General features: G+C 37.8%; 1 non-coding gene across 1 annotated transcript; it reads right to left on the minus strand.

Annotated features, from left to right (window-relative positions):
• Nucleotides 1-240: 240 nt before the first annotated feature.
• On the minus strand, nt 241-344 carry LOC131407757 (U6 spliceosomal RNA). Its single transcript, XR_009220623.1, has one exon. It is a non-coding gene; the product is annotated as a U6 spliceosomal RNA (small nuclear RNA).
• Nucleotides 345-18,533: the final 18,189 nt, after the last annotated feature.

Raw genomic sequence — 18,533 nt, forward strand, 5'->3', positions numbered from 1 at the left:
ATTAACCCCATATAAGATGTATGATTTGCAAATATTTTCTCCCATTCATTAGGTTGCCTTTTCATTTTGTTGATAGTTTCCTTTACTGTGCAGAAGCTGTTTAGTTTGATATGGTCCTACTTGTTTACTTTCACTTTTGTTGCCTTTGCTTGTGGTGTCAAGTCTAAAAATATCATCACCAAGATCGATATCAAGGAGCTTACTGCCTATGTTCTCTTCCAGGAGTTTTATGTTTCAGGTCTTATGTTCCATCACTTCGTGAATTTGCGTGTCATCCTTTCTCAGGGGTGGCACTAATCTTTGTATCATTCCACTTGTAGTATATGTGCTGCCAAAACGAGCACAGCAAAGTTTCTTTTAGTATCTCAATGTATGTGTGTACTTGTTTATATGTGTGTGTGTGGGGGGGGGGGAGAGTGAGGATTAGAGTTAATCTGAGATACAAACTAATCCACCAAATGTGCTGCTAAACAAGAAATGTCATACCCCAGCTATCAACTAGTAAAATCCCCTAATCCATGAAGTGCTGAGTTAAGTTCACAAAATAAGCAATGGGCGTCTTGTGCTTTCCCCAAATGTACACTTCTCCCCAAGGGGAGATTTAAATTGACCTTATCCTCTGCTAATCAAACTTGAGTAACACTGAGTTATAATCTCTCTTAGTATCCTCTGTCTAACCTCTGGGCTGAAGTTCAGAGCCATTTTTCTCAAGAGAACGTTTCCCACAAGCACATTCTGTAGGCTTCTTTACAAAAGAATGTGTGAGATAGTTTTCCTATCACACAGGAGATAGGCTGACAGTCAAATCACTAGCAGTGGTGTTAGCCTCTGTCCCTGTCATTTCAAGGATCCAAGCCCCTTGTTCCTGGGCCAAGCCAAAAGAAGAAACCACTTCATAAATTTGTTGTGGAGACCACAGTGAAAATAAGGAACTGACTATGCCGCCACAGGATGTCACCCCAGCTGTTTTCCATTCACAATCTGGTTCTGAGCAGACCAAGGAAAACATAGGATGGGGCTGTGCTCAGACTCAATTATACATTCAAATTGCCTGTATTTAAAAACTCCTAAAAACCATAACGGCTTAATTAAGCTGGTAACTTTATTGCATGCTCCTCCTCACAGCCTAACTCTAAGGCCCTTCGGTTTAACTGAGAAGTCAGTGTGACGATTTTGCCTGCTGGAATGGCTGGCTCCAGGAAGAGGAAGAACTCCAGGATGGGAAAATGAAGAAAGTGGATCTTGGTGGAAGCTAAATTCCCCTTGTGGCAGATGGTCATCAAATCTCTAGTCCTTTGGAATACATAAAACAGGGCTCTGGGAAAGAGTAGGCATTAATTTAGGCTCGGTAAGCACAGGGCGAGTTTTCACGTGGTGAAGCTTGCTTCTAGAATCCATCAACTCAAACACTCCATTTCAAAGAAGTGAAAAATGCAGGTTATGACTTGCATTTTACCTGAAAGGAAAATAAAACCCTCCCGTAAGAAAGAAGTGTAGCCCCATCCCCGATGTAGCCCCACCCTCTGCCCTATCTAACTGGTGTCCTTCTTACTTTCCATGACCACATGATTTATAACCTTGGAGGAGCATTTTAACGTCCTTGAATGGACTTTCCACCTTCGTCTAGTGGTGGTCGACCTCTGCTGGCAAGTGGGCTATTCTTCTGAGTAACCACCATCTGCTCTACAGAAAGGGCTTGTTAGGGCAGCAATAGTCTCATTATCAAACGTTCATGTCTCTTGATATTGTTTGAGAAATCCCTTATTTAGAGAAATGTTTTTTCTCTAATACTACCTCTCTCACTCGTAAGGGACACTTAAATTAGCAACTTAATGTTCCTTATCTTTAAAATGGGATAATAATACTAATTTCTACCTCACAAATTTGGTAGGATTTCATGAAATAATACATACAAGACACTTAGAACAGTGCCTGGTTCTTAATCACTCAATGTTAGCTTATGATATTATTATTATTAATTTCACCAAGCTCACATTCTATAGGATTATACTTATGGCACCACTCAACAATTATATATCTGAACATGGGTCAGATAAAGAGAGGAGACCTCTTTGTCACCTTGGCTCCTCAGGGTTACAGAGAGGTGATTCACGACCCAATTTCACTAAGTTTTTGCTTATTTGGAATTCTGGTGTCTTTTTATTTCTCCTTTAACAGCTGCTTGCATTAGCCTTTTGGGAATTGAGCAAAAGAGTTTTTCATTTTTAGGAAGCCACGTGTTCTCTATCTTTAAATCAAAGGAGAAATGCGGCGTGCCATGGCAGTAATCCAAAGTTTGGAGGCCACATGGACTTTCTGGTTTAAACTCATTTTCTATGAAGTCAATACTCAACATTTACTTTTGAAAGCGCCGAAAGCGATTAGCTGAGACAGCAGTGAATAGACATGAGAAGGAGGCCCCTGGTGGCCGAAATGAGGCTTCTCCCTCTCAGCTTTCTAATGGCATGTGAAAGGCATTAATCCACACTTTCATTTCCTATTAGCCAAATAGAAATGTCTTGAGATAATGTGAATACCTTATGGCATAAGTGACTTTCTCAAGTATCTTATTAGAACTCCTTATCTGTGTAAATTAGACAGCATTGGGGCTTGACAGCTAGGAACATACTTTTTAAAAACCGACTATTGGCAGAAGCTCACAAAAAGTTAGCCAGATACCACTGGGGAAAGTTCCAGGGGACAGGACAGCTCTAGCCTTTTCTCAAGCACGGTGCCTTTCTGTTGTGTCACATGCAGGTGACTTCCTTGTGTGGCAGCTTTACTCAGAGATGAAGTCAGATTTCCCAAATGCCTCTCAAGACTCATTAGGACAAATCACACTGTCACAAATGGAGGTTGGGACATGATTGCAGAAAGCAAAGAGAGAAACTCCTTCCTTGAATGATGCCCTAGGTTTCAGAAGCATTGTTTTTCAAAGAGAAGTTTATAGACGAAAACTGTCTGTTTTGTCTGAAAACAGGCTGTTTTGATGATTTTAACATAGAAGAGGCTAAAGTGGATCGGTGTTGGAGAAAACTCAAAACGAAATACCCCAAGCGCCTCCCCCAAACCCAAACAAACCAAAATCATCCCTCTGAAGTGTATATGTCTCTTCAGAATGGAAAGCTATGTTTTGTTTGAAGAAAATGGTTTATCTGAGGATGTGCAAGGAATTGCCGGGGAGTTTCTATGGCCCACCTCCAGTTGCTCCCTCTTTCCACTCCACTTGCCCTGCTCAGCCCCTCAGGGGCTGCATCACGTTGATCCTCACGCCCAGCCTCCTACTGTTCTGCTCAGACTTACTTGAAATGAAGAGTCATTTTCTTCATTTCCCCGGGAGACTCTGCCAGAAGCCTACAGCATCCATTATCTACGTTGTTTTTCTTTCTTTAAGTTTCTCCTTTTAGGACTGCTTCCCAGTAAACTTGTATTTGCTAATATGAACAGATACCATTCTCTTTGAAAATGGGTTCACTCATTCCATAAAGATTCACTGACTCTATTGTAAAGATCAGTACACTTCTGTTATCAAGACAAACTTTCTGCATTCAGATTTTTCTTGTAGGTGTTTTTTTTGGCATCTGAGTTTTATGATTCAAGCTTTTTCCCTAAAATGCAAGTGCATTTGATATTTTAAATGCTGGCCGTTTATCTTCCTACATGAATCAATTTTTTTCCTACTCTTCTCCTCATCAATACTGTTGCTTTTCAATTCCTGCAATGTATTTCAGGTAAATGGTTAAATCAGTGTGGCCACAGTTAAAGATGCATCATCTGTCTCCTGCTGAGGCAGAGAAGATGAACACAGTTAATGGGTAAATGATAGGCCAATGCTGAGGTCAATATTTACCCCATGCTACAATAAATCTTGATAACTGGATAACTACCACACCAAGATGTCAATAACCGGTATGATGTGCTGTATCCTTCCAGAATAGTTTCATTAGGAAGGTATGGAAATTCTGAGAATAAAGATTACAATAAATTTGGGGCATGTTCTTTAGTCCTAAAAGGAAATCATCCCTTATATCAAGGTAAAGATGTAGAATCTCATTGGTTTTCAAACTTTAATATGCATTAGAATCATTTGGCATGCTTTTAGATAAGTCCAGATTCCTAGATTCCACCCATATTTTCATCAAGTAGGGATGGTCTTGTGCCCACCTAGTGTTTCAAAAAACACTAGGTGAATACGATGCGGATAAGACATACTTTGAGAAACACTAAATTTTACTGCTACTCATTGTGCCTGGGAGGTAAGTAATTACTTAAGTAATCAACCCATCAACTAACTGACATTTATTTAGAGACAACTGTGTACAAAACTATACACGCGTATAGCCATTATGAATACTCACTTGCTTATACTTTTTCTCTGTTGCTTCTCTGCTCTATCAAGTAAAATGATGATTTTTGATTCTCACATATGAAGTTGGATAAGGTAAGAACAAGGCTTATGGCATAATTTATCAATAAAGATTGCTAAAAGAATCTCTTAAAGTAATTGCTTGTACTGGAGACACAGCCTTCTAAATACAAATGTGAAAAAAAATTGCATTATTATTTCATAAACTTAATCAAGTAGTAAAGCATTGGCAAATTCTTAGGGGAAAACTGGGATAAAAAATATATTAGACTAAAATCAGTAAATGTATAATTTTTTGGTAAGTGTTTCTATCAGTAAAACATTTTTGAATATTAACCTCTCAATAATGTACTGTTTATTATAGACTATATAAGCATAAAATTTTACTAATATGTACATTATGCAATAGGAACAATAATATAAATTTAAAATATGATAAAATAGAGTTTTGAAATTTTCTTCCTGCATACCAGTAAATCATAAGTGTTCTATTCTCAACTGTCCTAGTATCCTTGTTTCTCTAGCCTGGTTTTGTATATTTTGACCGACCCTCTCTTTGATGTAAACTAAAGTACTTAGCTGGCATATAATTAAAGAATAAATAATTTTCCACAAGTGAGACAAAACCTTTATTTTTCAGCCCTGACATGAGCTAGTATTTCTCAAATAATGATCTTTGGTTGGTAATTTTCAGGTACACCTTTAAAATAGTTATTAAGCTACTTTTCCCCCAAATGGCAGGAGAAAAATACCATTACCGATAGACCAACCTCAATTTCAAGTTAATCATCCATAACTTATATTCAAACCATTGGTCCCTTACTGTTGTTCATCTATATGATTCCCTCCAAAGTGTGTATATATACTACAGGAGCCTGTTTTGGTTTTGTTGTAGTTTGATGTTATTGCTTGTTTTCTTTAAAACTCATGTCGAAATTCCTTGGTACACCTACACAGTCTTCTAAGCTTCTCTAACCTCCCTGGCTTCATTGAGCACTCCCTTGGATGAACAATCTTGATATATATTTGAAGGTGCTTTCAAACTTTATGTGCAAAGGAATCAATTAGAGATCTTGAAAAAAGCAGATTCTTTCTCAATGAATCTGAAGCAGGGGCTGAGTTTCTGTATTTCTAACAAGCTCCCAGGCATATGCCCAACGCAGTAGATCTGTGAACCAGAAGGTCTATGCTGTACACTTGGCTCTCACCAAGTACTACAATCTGTTATTGATCACATTTCCAGACATGTACCCTATATACTCAACTGTATATATTTCCCATGTGTGGCGATCTCCTCTGCAAATTCTCATTGATGATGATGATGATAACATTCTTGATCAACTCTGTAGTCATTAAAACACTTTTTATCTCTAAAATCTACTGCTCAAAAAGCATCTTGTAGTCATGAATTAATCTTGGAAGAGTGTTAACACAATAAGTGTGCCAAATCTTTGTCATCCTTCAGAGATTTTTAAAGACTATCTTAGAGGTTGTTGTTGTTGTTGTTTACTTCTGAAGCCTTCAACGAGCAACGAAAAACAAAAAGAGCATGAGATACAATATATTGAAATGATATCCACCAAATGTTGAAACTGAATATTTCTGGAAAGTGTTGTAACAGAAATTTTTATTTTCTCCATTTTTAAATCTATGTTTCTCTTAATGTTTTATAGTTCATATGTATTACTTTTATAATAAAGTAATAATTGTGAACTTTCAAAAACCCAGAACAACTTATACATGTCTTTTTTTTTAAACCTCAAGGAAAATACTCATGATTTGGCTATTTGCCATGATTTCTTATTTCTTGTTCCCTTGTTATTTGTCACATTTTGCTTGTTTGTCTAGCAGTACTCACTGGAGAGACATTTTTATAACTCCATATATCTTAGCACTTTCTTGGGAACAGGATGCATACTCAGGAACTATCTATTGATTGATTTTCAATTTTTTGGCTTCATTGAATTTCCATAAAGATTGTATGGAAGGAAGTTTAGCACATCAAATGTATGCTTAAAAATCACCAAGATGCCTGATTTTCTCACACAGGTTATATAAATACTGAAGTTTACAACCTAAATAAGATCATGGTCCTATGGCTTAGTGCATGCCAAGAGAAAATACATGGCAAGATATCAATGGAAGCCCACATAGAAAAATTTAGTGGCTATTACTCATAACTTCTCATGTCTTGACTCACCTGTCTGCGCACATAGAAACGACCATAATTCTAACTGGTCTACAGTATTGATGTGCTGGCACTGAGTAGGTTCTGGGACAAAAAATTAAATGGTGCTCCCACTCTGGAGAAGACACTAGAGAAAAGATGAAAATTACTTGGAGTAGCTGCAAATCACACAAAATATCACTTCCTTTGTTTCTGCCAAAATTCTGCCAATATGTTCAGCTTGATTTAAAGAACATATGATGAAAATGGAAAACAGTTTCTAATCACAGCTATTAATTACCAAGAACTAAATTCAGAGAGATTTCCTAATTAAAATTTCAAAGTATCCTAAATATAATGTAAGACTTGAACGATGAGGTAACACAGAGGATTTCTTTAGAACAACCTACAAAGCATCATGGAAGGAGTAAGATTCCCAAGTGTACAGAAAAGTAGATCCTTTTAAAAAATGTTCTCAGAGAATCTCCATCTACTGGAACAAGCCATTCTTGTCCTAGTATAAATCCAACAAAGTCAAACTTGGATTTGCTGTGAGTGATCTAAGAAACTGTTGGAGACCCATATACTGTGCAGAAATACAAAGATAGACTGGTAGAACATGACAAGGACCCATGGGATCCAAGAATAACCAGCATGGATAAGTAGTTAATAAGCTGCACTAGTTTATTCATTCAACAAACATTTACTAGCTGCCTATTATACGTCAGGTACTCTTCTAGGCAATTGGCATACATCAGTAAATGAAAGAGACAGATTCCTGCCTTTGTGGAGTTTATATACAAGCAGGTAGAGAAAGACAACAAATGGTATATCAAATAAATAGGTACATTATATTGTTTGTATGTGAGAAGATAAGTGCTATACATAAAGTAGTGTGGGAGGATTGAGAGTGCTGGTTATGAGGTGGGGTGGGAGTGAGGTGGGTTGCAAGTTTAAGTAAAGATATCAGAGTGATCCTCATTGAGAAGGGACATTTGAACAAAGACTCAGAAAGAGTGAGGGAATGAGCCACACAGCTATATGGAGGAAGAGCTTCCTCTTCTCTAGGGCAAAGCCCTAATGTTAGAATATGCTTGCCACATCTGAGAGACTGCAAGGAAGCCTGTGTGTCTAACATGGAGTGGGCAGGTGGAAAAACCCACATCCTATGATGTGGGTTTATCAATGTAAAAGAGGCTCAGATCATGTAAGTCATTGTAGGCCGTAGTAAGGATGTCTACTTGACACAGGGTCAAATTTCAACGATTTGTCTCTATTCTCTCTACACTTCCTTTTATCATTCCTTTTAACATGACTTAAAGTCTTCCATTCCTATTCCCACTGTGTCCTTTCTTACTACCAGTATTCCTGAAATAAGCTCCTTGATTTGTGTCCTTGCTCATTCCAATTCACACTAACTCTGTGGGCAAATTTGTTTTCCTAAGGTACAGAGAGATTTTCCTTGTAAAAATATCATCTAGGCTTGTCATTGCTTCTAGAATTAAGTCAAAACTTCTCTCTTGACCTTGCAGGATCTGGCTCATACCTACTCTTCAACTTAATAGTTTCCTCTGTGCCATCCAATTGTTCTCTCCAATTTCTACCCCTTTGCTCTTGCCATTCTCTAAAAATAAATTATTTCCCATCTTCTCTTGTCAACGCCTTTTCCATTCTTCATGTCTCCCTAAATGCCATAGTCATCTTTATCTTCACCCCTAATCTCAGCAACAAGTGGTTTGTCACCTTTACAAAATCCCCAGCACTTTATTTTTACTTCTCCTAAGACAGATCATATGTTCTCAAATATTAATTGTAAGTGGACTCAAAACATATCAGGAGTCAAGTTTGTGTCTTATTCATGTTTTCATTTCCCACAGAACTTGGAAATATCAGTGCACTGATAAATATTGATAGAATAAATTTCAGCACTAACTCTGTAAGCATAGGCAGGGAGCTCTAGCATTATTGACACAAATCCCTTCTGGACATCATAGTCAGTCCTTCACCATGACCCATGGTCATTTAACTTTGTGATCACAGATACCTCTGTACTCCTTATGACTGCCCATGCTTCAAGCCCAAGACAAGGAATACAGGATTAATTTAAGAATCCATCATATTTTTAGTGCCGTGACAACTAGCTGTATCATAAATATAGCAGATCACCCAGCAGCATAAATAATGGAAACACTGCCTTGGGGGCAATAAAAGTGATGGACGCTCTGAGTTGCTGTTAACCCTGGTTATCCTTGTTCCATGTGGATCTTTGTAGCCTTCCTTTGTGCCTGAGATTGGCACTTCAGAAGGAGTATCTGTGAAAAAAATCAAATGTCAGACATCCACTGTGCTCTCCGAGTCTGAATTTGCAAATGAGTAAGGTATCTGATCCAGAATAAACTAGGTCCACACATACAGGTGTGTCCTTACCATATCCATACTAATGATTGAGGAGCACTGAAAAAACAAGTAAGGGGTAAGGAAATTTAGGCTACCCCAGTTTTACTTTTAAATAATAAAAAGCTTCTAAAGAACTTGTTCTTCACTTGAATGTCATGGGTAAGGATGCCTTTTGCCTAAGCTTCTACAGACACATGTATAATGAATTCCATTTGGGCTCTGGCATGCTGAAAGCAGAAATTTTGCTGAAAATTTGGCCCAGAGAAGCATCATGTTGGAAAGGAGATAATTCTATCTCAGGACCTTAAAACTTGATTCTCATTATATTTCTGCTACTAATTAGCTTCATTAGCTGGTGTAAATTTCTCAATCCCGTTCATCATGTCTCTGTCCCTTTACATGTGTAATGATGGAGAGAAACGGGACAAGCCTACTATGAATTAAGTGTGCCTGTTTTATGAAAAATGCTTTACCAACCTTCTCTGATACTAAGCTTTTTAGTGATGTATTATTATGTCCATTTTACAGATGAGAAGATTGGAGTTCAGAGAGATTGTGTGATTTTTCCAAGGTTATGTGAAATATGTGGCAAATCTGAATCCTGGTCAATCTGAATCCAAAGGTTATACTATGATAACTGCATATGTGAAAGGTTAAAAAGCAGATGAATCTAAGAACTTTTTGCTGTTCTTCTGTGATTCTGTCGTCCTAAAGCACTGGAGTTTCCATACCACGGCAAGTGTTAGGACTGGGGCAATGGTTTTGCTAACTCCTAATCCTCATTCAGTCTCTGACTCCTTCATGAAACAGGATAAGTCTGCTGTTAATATGCTTTCCAAATCAGATCACACCAGAAGAGATAGTTATTGATTGGCTGGTCAAGGAGACCACTTCCATTTCAGATTAAAAAAAATAAGAAGCATTTCAGAATAATATTCAGTTTCATCAATATTGATTCATTCAGTGGAGTCTCCTACAGATTGGAATTCCGATTTTGAGAAACTTCTGTATCTAGCACAGTGGGCATCTTGAACTCTGTTTTTTTGGAGGTCTTTTAAAATGGATATTTTTACAACAAAGCATGTGCTATTCTATCTTTGTGTCTATGTTCATGTTATCTCTGCCTGAAGTGTCATGCCTTACCCTCCTCTGTATCCAGAATGTTTACTCATCTCCGAAGGACTGTTCAATGTCGTTTTTTTATAGGAGGTATTCAGCAGGCACCAATTCTATTATGGCATTTGAGCCCCCATCAATTCTGTTTTACATTATCTATGTATCTTGCCTGTAACAAATTCTTGTATTCCCAAAAGGGTTTAATTCAGTATTTTATGGAGTAATATTTTAATACAAATTTGTGTTGGGAATGAGTGAATCTATGATGTAGGCCCAGGATGGGACTTTTCTTCTACAGTTTTCTCCTTCACTGCCCCATTCCATCCAGGATATTTGTAAATGGGTTAGGGAATCTTGGGAAGTAGCTGGACTCCTAAATCCAGCCATTCAACTCAACAAGGGGTAGAATGGGTCCTTAAGAATCAGGCTATAGGATAGTATCTTAGATTGGGTTCGCAGGGAAAGGTGATCTGAGATGGAGATTTGCATACATATAGTTTATTGAGCAGTGCTTTCAGCAATGGCTGTGGGTGTTAAGGCAAGGAGATGTGGGCACAGGGGAGAAGTTACACGATGCAGTTGTAACAAAGGCCTTGGCTGAATCCATCAGAAACCCTGGAGCTAAGATAGCACTTCAGAGTTGTCTTGAGTTGAAGTTAGAGGGTGCCTTAATATTCCCTTGTTAATGGATGCAGAATGACCCCCAGGCATGGCAGGACCTTGGGAAAGGCCGCTCCTCTAGACCTGCCCAATGACTTTGAGAGACTCAGCTGTGAGCAAGCAACAGCTGCTCCCCAGTAGCTGGAAAATAACAGCCTTCATCCTGAAGAGGGGGGATCTGTGTGATGCACCCCAGCATCAATTACATACTATAAGGAAGGAGGGCTGAATATTTTATCCAGCACCACCTATAAATAAACTTCTTGTTTATGTTGGCTTTGAAAATTCTTATTCCATGATGTTCACGAACATGAAGTAGTGGCAATCAGAGTCTGGACCAAGATGGGTGATGAGTATAGATTGTGTAGTCCGGGGAGAAAATCTGCCAAATCTCTGAGAGGGCAGATTTCCAAGGTTCTTCAGTCTTAAGTAGCACAATTCTGAGCAAGGAGGAGAAGGGAGCAAACTGAAATATACTCAGTATTTAATACACCCTGAACACCATCTTAGGTCTTTTATGTACCTGGAATTTGTGGTTATTTAAAGGTTGTGAGAGTTGTTTAGATAAAGAATTTTAGGGTTCTGTCTGTGGATCACTGTAATCAGAATCACTTGAGGTGCTTGTTAAAAATGCAGGTTGCTAGGCCCCACCCCAAATCCATTAAATGAAACTTTTTTGCATATTGATCCTGGAAATATGAATTTTAACAAACACTATAGATGCTTTTAATGCTCATTAAAATTTGAGAACCTCCACTTTAGAAAAAATTATGCTGTCAGGAAGGTAGAAAGAGAACCAGACAGGTAGAGTGTCTTCTGCAGAATGTCCCGTCCAGAGAAGTTGCTATAATTCTTCTGCATGCATCTGACCCTGAGAAATAGTAAATACTTAGGATCTTTCACAAGACATATAGGTTCTGTCAGCCATGGTTGCTGGTAAAAAGACTGCATATTCTTTCAGCATCGAATATGTGTAATGTTACTGATGACAATGTTAAACATTATTCTCTGCATGGTGTTAGGGACAGGCATGGCCAACGCATAAGGAAGACACATGAGGTTAGATTTTTTTATTCTGTTTCATTTCTAAACCTATTTTTAGCCTTCTTCTCTTTCTTCGTGAGAATCATGAAGTTTGTGCATTGCAGCGTATTGGTAAACTAGCTCTCCAGAAAATGCATACATACATCACACGTTCATACATATATATATACACATACATAAGTGAAGTCCAGATTGGTACTGTTTACTGATTTCCATGGGGCAAATAGTCCCATAATGGCCAATTTCCAGTTATCAATGGTTTAACAACTGACATGCAAAATTCCCAAATGTTTAAAATCAACTCTCCTGATCTAGTAAAAGCTTATTCCAGCACAACACTGAAATGTCTAACATTAATTCCTACACCCCAGCTCTTGGTCTTATTAATTTGGTCTATTGTTTTTTTGGTCTCTATTTCATTTCTTTCTGCTCTAATTTTTATTATTTCCCTTCTTCTACTGATTTTGGGCTTTGTTTGTTCTTTTTTTTCCAGTTCTTTTAGGTGCATTGTTAGATTGTTTATTTGAGATTTTTCTTGTTTGTTGAGATAGGCCTGTATTGGTATAAACTTCCCTCTTAGAACCGCTTTTGCTGTATCTCATAAATTCTGGCATGTCGTATTTTCATTTTCATTTGTCTCCAGGTATTTTTTTATTTCTTCTTTGATTTCTTCATTAACCCAGTTGTTGTTCAATAGCATTTTGTTTAATCTCCACGTATTTGGGGCTTTTCTGATTTTCTTCCTATAGTTGATTTCTAGTTTCATACCGTTGTGGTCAGAAAAGATGCTTGGTATTATTTCAATCTTCTTAAATTTATGGAGACTTGTTTTGTGGCCTAATATGTGATCAGTCCTGGAGAATGTTCCATGTGCATTTGAAAAGAACGTGTATTCTTCGGTTTTTGGATGGAATGCTCTGTATATATCTACTAGGTCCATCTGTTCTAGTGTGTCGTTTAAGGCCAATGTTTCCTTATTGATCTTCTGTTTGGATGATCTATCCATTGGTGTAAGTGGAGTGTTAAAGTCCCCTACTATTATTGCGTTACTGTCTGTTTCTGTTTTTATGTCTGTTAATAAATGCTTTATATATTTAGGTGCACCTACATTGGGTGCATAGATATTTGCAAGTGTTATATCCTCTTGTTGGATTGTTCCCTTGATCATTATGTAATGCCCTTCTTTGTCTCTTTTTACAATTTTTGTTTTAAAGTCTATTTTGTCTGATATGAGTACTGCTACACCAGCTTTCTTTTCATTGCCATTTGCATGGAGTATCTTTTTCCATCCCTTGACTTTCAGTTTGTGAGTGTCTTTAGGTCTGAAGTGTGTCTCTTGTATGCAGCATAAACCTTTAGCTAGACTCACCAAGAAAAAAAGAGAGAAGGCACAAATAAGTAAAATCAGAAATGAAAGAGGAAAGGTTACAATAGACACCTCAGAAATACAAAAAATTATAAGAGAATACTATGAAAAGCTATATGCCAAACAATTCGACAATCTGGAAGAAATGGATAAAATCTTAGAATCATACAACCTTCCAAAACTGGATCAAGAAGAAGTAGAGAATTTGAATAGACCAATCACCAGTAAGGAGATCGAAACAGTAATCACAAACCTCCCCAAAAATAAAAGTCCAGGACCAGACGCCTTCCCTGGTGAATTCTACCAAACATTCAAAGAAGACTTAATACCTATCCTTCTCAAACTCTTCCAAAAAATTGAGGAGGGGGGGAAGCTCCCTAACTCATTCTACGAAGCTGACATTACCCTGATACCAAAATCAGACAAGGACAACACAAAAAATTAAATTACAGGCCAATATCACTGATGAACATTAATGCAAAAATCCTCAACAAAATACTAACAAATCGCATACAACAATACGTTGAAAAGATTATACACCATGATCTTGTGGGATTTATTCCAGGTATGCAGGCATGGTTTAACATTCGCAAATCAATCAACGTAATACACCACATTAATAAAATGAAGAATAAAAATCACATGATCATCTCAATAGATGCAGAGAAAGCATTTGACAAGATACAGCATCCATTTATGATAAAAACTCTGAATAAAATGGGTATAGAAGGAAAGTACCTCAAAATAATAAAGACCATATATGAGAAACCCACAGCTAATATCATCCTCAATGGTGAAAAACTGAAAGCTATCCCTCTAAGAACAGGAACCAGACAAGGATGCCCACTGTCTCCACTCCTATTTAACATAGTACTGGAAGTCCTAGCCAGAGCAATCAGGCAAGAGAAAGAAATAAAAGGGATCCAAATTGGAAAGGAAGAAGTGAAACTGTCATTATTTGCAGATGACATGATTTTATATATAGAAAACCCTAAAGAATTCACCAGAAAACTTTGAGAAGTAATAAACGAATATGGTAAAGTTGCAGGATACAAAATCAACATACAAAAATCAGTTGCATTTCTGTACACTAACAACGAAGTAGCAGAAAGAGAAATTAAGAATACCATCCCATTTACAATTGCAACAAAAAGAATAAAATACCTAGGAATAAACTTAACCAAAGAGGTGAAAGATCTGTACACCAAAAACTATAAAACATTTCTGAAAGAAATTGAAGAAGACACAAAGAAATTGAAAGATATTCCGTGCTCTTGGATTGGAAGAATTAACATAGTTAAGATGTCCATACTTCCTAAAGCCATTTATAGATTCAATGCAATCCCTCTCAAAGTTCCAACAACATTTTTCACAGAAATAGAACAAAGAATCCTAAAATTTATATGGAACAACAAAAGACCCCAAATAGCTAAAGGAATCCTGAGAAAAAAGAACAAACCTGGAGGTATCACACTCCCTGACTTCAAAATATACTACAAAGCTGTAGTAACCAAAACAGCATGGTACTGGCACAAAAACAGACACACATATCAATGGAATAGAATCGAAAGCCCAGAAATAAACCCACACATCTATGGACAGCTAATCTTCGACAAAGGAGCCAAGAACATACAATGGGGAAAAGAAAGTCTCTTCAACAAATGGTATTGGGAAAACTGGATAGCCATATGCAAAAAAATGAAAGTAGACCCTTACCTTACACCATACACCAAAATTAACTCTAAATGGATTAAAGACTTGAATGTAAGACCTGAAACTGTGAAACTTCTAGAAGAAAACATAGGCAGTACACTCTTCAACATCGGTCTTAGCAACATCTTTTCAAACACCATGTCTGACCGGGCAAGAGAAACAATAGAAAAATTAAACAACTGGGACTACATCAAACTAAAAAGCTTCTGCACAGCAAAGGAAACCATCAACAAAACAAAAAGACAACCTAACAATTGGGAGAAGATATTTGCAAACCATACATCTGATAAGGGCTTAATCTCCAAAATATATAAAGAACTCATGCATCTCAACAACAAAAAAACTACCAACACAATTAAAAAATGGGCAAAAGACCTGAACAGACATTTCTCCAAAGAAGATATACAGATGGGCAACAGGCACATGAAAAGGTGTTCAAAATCACTAACTATCAGGGAAATGCAAATCAAAACTAGAATGAGATATCACCTCATGCCCGTCAGAATGTCTATAATTAACAAGACAGGAAACAACATGTGTTGGAGAGGATGTGGAGAGAAGGGAACTCTCATACACTGCTGGTGGGAGTGCAAACTGGTGCAGCCACTATGGAAAACAGTATGGAGATTCCTCACAAAATCAAGGACAGAACTACCATATGATATAGCTATTCCACTGTTGGGTATTTATCCAAAGAACTTGAAAACACCAATTTGTAAAGGTACATGCACCCCTGTGTTCATTGCAGTGTTATTCACAGTAGCCAAGACTTGGAAGCAACCTAAGTGCCCATCAAGGGACGAATGGATAAAGAAGCTGTGGTATATATACACAATGGAATTCTCCTCAGCCATAAGAAACGATGAAATCCAGCCATTTGTGACAACGTGGATGGACGTTGAGGGTATAATGCAAAGTGAAATAAGTCAGAAGGAGAAGTTCAAATACCGTATGATTTCCTTCATTAACTAGTAGATAATAACAACAATAAACAAACACACGGAGACAGAGATTGGTTTGGTGGTTACCATAGGGGAAGGGGGAGGGAGGAGGGTGAAAGGGATAATTCGGTACATGTGTGTGGTGATGGGTTGTAATTAGTATCTGGGTGGTGAACATGATGTAATCTATGCAGAAATAGAAGTATAATGATGTACACCTGAAATTTTTACAATGTTATAAACCAATGTTACTGCAATAAACAAAAAATTAAAAAAAAAAACAGTTAAAAAAAAAATTCTTACACCCCACCAAATTTCACCTTAACAGCATTTTCCCATGTTTAGACAACTTATTGATTTTCAAATTTGAATTGAATTCCTAAATCAGGGGTCTGCAAGCTTTGTCTGAATTGGGCCAGATAATAAATATTTTGGCTTCGTGGATCATAGAGTCTCTGTCAACCTCTCAACTCTGCTGTTGCAGTGCAAAAGCAGCTATAGACAATATGTAAACAAGTGGACATGGCTTTATTCCAATAAACTTTATTTACAGAATCAGGTAGTTAGCTCGATTTGGCCTGCAGATCATAGTTTGCTGATCCTTGCTCCAAATAAAGTGGGCTACAGAGTTTCTTGAACAGCACCGATTGCCCCTGGACTCCTAAAAGATAATTCCCATCCCATCAGAAACCCCTAAGTGTGGTACCCACATCTGAGATCTAGCAGAGATATTCCCTTCTTAAAATGAAAACCACTCAAGCAGGAGATAGAGATAAAGGAGGATTAAATGATGAAGGAGAGAAAGCATCACCTTAGACTCACTAATAAATAAGCCCAACAGAAGTGGAGTCCAGCTGTGGCTCAAGCTTGACCTGCTAAGTTCTTTTTCCATGGTGATATCTGAATCCGCTAAACATTCTTCCTCAATCTCAGTGAATGCAGTTCACAAACAAACCTGCCCAGGCAATAAAATTAGACAATTGGACATAAAATAGATGCCTCAGAGAGAAAAGCAGGCAGGCACATGACAATATCATGTGCCTAACTGGGTGATTCTCTGGGTCTACAGACTTAATTATGCTAATCACTTCATCCATCTTAACTGGAGAGGCCAGCCTGTTTTCAAGAAGCCTAGGGAGAGTACTGTTTTGCTAGAAATACATACCTTCCAGGAGTGGGGATGTCAGTCCTCCTTCTGTCATAGGATTTGAGGTTCAATTTCATGGCATTTAGAGATGATTTAAACCAGTTTGGAGAGAGTCACAGCTTCTTATCTGCATTGTACTCTCTAGCACATGAGACGTACTGTTCAACCTTTGAACTTTATATAACACATTGAAACAGACAGAGACCAAAAAATGTCTCTTTTGAGATGAAAGTGGGAACAAGAAAGAGAGAAGAGGTGGCTTGAACAATGTAGGATGTTTACTTCCTGCTCATAAACTCAGCTTTAGTGTGCTTCCTAGAAAACCTGCATACTCTCCACGTTTTCATGTAGTAATTGCTCAAAGTATCACTTAAAGAAATGATTATGATCCTTATGCCATTCTCAACTAAGCCACATGGCTTAATGAGAAATGGGGGGAAATAGTTGGTCCAAGTGGGTACTTAAAAAAGAAGTTCGTTTGCTTATTTATGTCTTTTGTCAGCAATAAGTTTCAGACAGCTACATGATTCAGAAGATCTAAAGTGAGATAGAACAAACTTGTGAATTCAGCCCAACAGTCTGGAATGAGCCTCCCCTGATACTGATAGTTGTTTTCCTTCTTCTTGGTGGAGTTCATTTTGGTCTCCATCTAACTCCTGCGGATCAATACAGAGACCCAAAGTGCCCCATCTGTGTGTTACAGCCCAGAGATCAAGAAATGAACGCTACTTCACGCATCATGTGATAAACACGGAAGGACTCCCCTTCACGGACCTTCCTTCTCTCCCACCCCACTGAGAGTCAGAGGGCCAGTTTGCAGTGAGGGAAACTCAGACTTACACAAGTAGCCAGTGGCTGTTTGAAATAGATATTTGTAACCTTGGTGCTAAAAAAGGCTCCTGTGGTAGGTGAGCAACTAGGGATTATATTCCTATCCTTTAGCCATCCTCTTGGTCTCAGAGGAGACAAAGACGAGAGGGAGAGGAATCTCCTTTTTTGTACCTATAACAAGGAAAGGTTCTATTACAGGGAAAGTCTCTGCCAGTCATGTAGCCATGGTGGCTCAAAAAGATCTATGCCTCTAGGGGGCCAGTCAGGCCAGGATTCTAAAGTGTCTTTAAATTTGTGAGATTTGTTTTTTTGTTTCTTTTTATTTTCTTATTTTGGAAGTTAATATTTAGCGCACAACACAAAAGTAGTCCATAATCACTGATATTGAACCTGCCTGCTAGTCCAGGTTTTCTGGCTCTCACAATTTGTAAGGTCTAATTAGAAGCAATAACCTTCTTCTCCAGGGAGCTTTTCTCTACACACCAGAGATGGAGTTAAAACAACTTGCTTGACTAGCTTTGTAACTTCACAAGAGTCTGGGGAGTTAAGTCTCCCCAAAACATGCTGTATTGTGTGATTAAAGTGTTTCCAGTCTTGCTCACACTCAGAGCCAGTAACAGAAACAGGCTTCCACTGCCCTCTCTGGCCTTGAGCTGGCATCCATTTACATTTTTAGACTGTGAAGGAAAATTCAGCATTCCTTGATGAGAGAGATTTAAAGGATATCCTTCTAATACAAATACATTGAATTCTATAGAAGCATTGCTTTATTTAAGATTACATAT

This window comes from Diceros bicornis, chromosome 6, assembly GCF_020826845.1.
Source record: "Diceros bicornis minor isolate mBicDic1 chromosome 6, mDicBic1.mat.cur, whole genome shotgun sequence".
Taxonomy (NCBI): domain Eukaryota; kingdom Metazoa; phylum Chordata; class Mammalia; order Perissodactyla; family Rhinocerotidae; genus Diceros; species Diceros bicornis.